Raw genomic sequence first — 3637 nt, 5'->3', positions numbered from 1 at the left:
GAGAGAGAGAGAGAGAGAGAGAGAGAGAGAGAGAGAGAGAAGAAATCGGTGAAAGAGAAAGTTTGTCAAGATCATAATACAAAGCACCCTTCTGTGTATGTTACGACTAGTTTGTATGCGGTCTATTCGTTGTCAGTGGACGTTGTTTATTGTAAACGCTTTACACCTCCATCTTTTCATCCTCTTCTCTTTTGATCGTTTTAGGGGTGATCATTACTTCTTTCAAGCAAAATAAGGGACAAACTAGATAATACATCTGACTCGTTTGGGACTCGATTTCATGCCTTTGAAGTGGGTGGTTGGCGAGTGCTTTGATGAGGTATGCTCCTTCTTTCCTATTAAGCATGTACATGCATATCGTCCTTATCTCCCTTCCTTCTTTTTAGTGTTTATTACAAATTACATTTCTAATCTTCGGCAGTTTTATTACCTTATTGTGCTGCAAGTGTCGTAAAACGTTTACTAAAAGGGATTTCTTTTGTATATTCCTATGGCGACATCTTTGATTCCTTTCTTTTATTAAAGGAGTGGCTTACCTTGTGACTAAAGTAAAAACCAAGATTGTTTTCGAAGACCTTTTATTTTTGGAGCTGATGGCGTCATCTGTATGTAAATCATTGTACTGGACCTCTTCTTAGAAAGTGAACCTTCATACCGCGTATTATCTTTGGCAAGGCGAAGAGTAGTCGGATGCGTTGAAGAAGAGCTTATGACATACTGACCCAGTGTTTGGGGCAGTTCGCTGGAATGAAGTTATCGTTATCACGTCAGGAGAGATTGCACAAACTGCTACAACAGCATGCGGGATTATGATTTAGAGGGCACTAGGTGAAACACTTGACCAAATACAAAAGAAAGAAAATTAAGTATAGAAATGGTCACGGTGTATAAATGTCTTTTAATTATTTTCGTCGTCCCCAAAAAGACAAAATTGTATAGGTGCGTTGAGCGGTAGTGTTTCACAATCCAAAGTTATAGGGGATGCCCACATGCGCGATCAGGTCGGGTCGGGTCGGGTCGGGTCGATCTGGTAGTCGGGGCTAGCCAAATTGAGGGCGCAAAACGGCCATCGTGGCACAAACCGATCGACTCGGTCAGTGACCTACAAAAACAAACGCGTTTGTTTTCAGGTCTGCGAATCGCGCGATCGGGAGGTTTGCAGGCTATCACAACAAGGCTGAGTCACGTGTCCATGTTGACACTCAAAATCCCTCTTTGAAAAAGTGCAGACTTTGCGAGCAGTAACCCTACTTGTGTGAAAAACAATAAAAGCGAAACTAACAAATTGTGCTATTCCTATTCTTCTTCTGGAGAAACAAAAGAGAGCTTCAAAACAAAGACTGCAGCTCCATCTGAACCAAAGCTCGGATTTCCGTGGACACTTTTTTGGCCGAGTGAACTAGAGCTTTCTTCTTATGAACGATCTTTGATGATAGAAAGTTATCGATATAACTACTGTAACCATGTTTATGGGATTCCACGCTGCCGCAGCACTGCAACAGGGAACTGCGGGGAATGAGCCCTGGAAGTCATTGAGGTTAAAAGTTTTTTTATTTAACTTCCAGGTCGTCGAGTACAATCGCAGCGGGGTTGTAGTGTTCATTGAAACCACAAAAAACGACCCGACCCGACGACTCAACCCGACGACCCGACCCGATCTGCTCTCGCTAGTGGGCACCCCTTACTAGGATCATAGAAAAGATGTAAGGTCTCTAGACTGGCTGCGTTACGTACTGTCGGTGGTTGTTAGAGCCAAATCATGTAAACTATGAGACTTTTCACTCCACTATTATAGTTCCACATGCCGCTACAAAAAGTCTTCACTCTATTGCTGTAAATCTATGTTGTGTAGACTGTTCTTAGAGAGTGACACATCTTGTTTTCTAAGTGTATGACCAAAGCTTGGTCTGAAATAGCCTTTATTGTGAGAAACAAAAACAATAGAAATAATTAACCCTCTCAAAAGCTATTCTACCAGCTTTAATGGACACCTCTACTAATGCCAAGGACATTTATTTTTAATCTTTGAAAAACATTTTTAACGAGCTGCGGTAACGTTGGTAGACGATATCATTCCTGACCAAATTATCGCCACCCTGTCTGCCAAAGCCGTCCGTGTTAATGGTACACTTCCCTGCAGAAAGACAGAGATACCATGTAAAGTATTTTATCGTGGGCAAAGGTATGCAACAGAATTTTGTTGCTGCTGCGGCTGTAGTTTGTTGTTGTTGTTGTTGTTCTTGTTCTTGTTGCTCTTCTTCTTCTTCTTCTTCTTCTTCTTCTTCTTCTTCTTCTTCTTCTTCTTCTTTTTCTTTAATGGGCTCTTCTTGAATCTCGGAAAAAAATCATGTCTGTGATAACTACATGTATATCATAATATTGGGAACAGATTTTGTTAATAAAACGGTACGTTTCTGCGTGTTTTCTGAAGTCAACATGCATTTTGGGTGATTGTGGGATTGAAAATTAGGGGCGGAAGGCGTGAACTGAAAGAACATTTTATGAAATATCCTACTTATTACTGATTTCAGTTTACAAAGATCATTTAAGACACGAAAAAGTCCCGAAACGTTCACAACTTTGGTATAATCATAGACAGAATTAACTGATGCTTCTTTGGGAATTAAAGTATCTGTTCAAAGGAACTTTAGAAGGATCATGTCATTGTGATTTCACAATAATAGATAGCATTTCACAATAACTACCTGTTTGTAGGCAAAGATGCGCCTATGTAGGCCTATTCCCCCAGTCTCTATTGGACGTGCATCGTTGCAACCAGTTAAGCACATGTAATACATGTATTATTTTTCATTCCGATTTTTTAAAATCACTTTGTTCTTGGATGGATTGATGAAAACAGAGTTTATCATTTTACTTTGAACGGTGTCTAAACTAAGAGTGAGAACCCGGATATAAGACTAGCAACTTTTCCTCAACTTTTCCAACTCTTTACAGCTAGACAAAGACAACTCAGATCAAGTAATAACGGATATGTTGTCAACTAATATCCCGTGCCCATGAAGGTCACCGTCGGTTTCATTCGGTTGAGACACGATGGTCGCTTTTCGCCCTCAATCTGACTAGCCCCACTTACTAAACCTAATCGAACAGATAGTGGCAATGGGCACTGGGTGTAAGATACCAGAGAAGTTTGACAGATCAGTTGTTGGCAATAGAGAACAACTTCGACTATAGTATAAGTTCAGCCAGTGGGGTGACTTGGCTTCTTTAGGTCCTCGTTCAGTATGTCTATGATAACAGACACAGTACAAGAAGTAAACATATGTGGAATACAATACAATGCTTGTCGTATTATTAAAGAGGACAATATAATTTATTTGCCGTTTCGTTTTCTGACTCTTGGCGTTTACTCATGTGTTTATGAGGTGACGTCTTTCTGTTCGTTTTTTGTGTGTGTGTGTGTGCTGAGTAAATTTGTTTAGGAGAGATAGCGGGAGAGGAGAAGGAGGGAAAAGAAGAAAGGAGAGTCAGACAGACAGACAGACAGTCAGACAGACAGACAGGCAGACAGACAGACAGAGGGACAGACAGATAGACAGACAGACAGACAGGCAGACAGACAGAGAAAACAGAAATGAACAGACACAAACAAACAGACAAATATAGGCACCAATAA

The sequence above is a fragment of the Aplysia californica genome, unplaced genomic scaffold, assembly GCF_000002075.1.
Source record: "Aplysia californica isolate F4 #8 unplaced genomic scaffold, AplCal3.0 scaffold00123, whole genome shotgun sequence".
Classification (NCBI taxonomy): Eukaryota; Metazoa; Mollusca; class Gastropoda; order Aplysiida; family Aplysiidae; genus Aplysia; species Aplysia californica.
The sequence above is the reverse complement of the archived record's forward strand: the minus strand, read 5'-3'. Positions refer to the sequence as shown.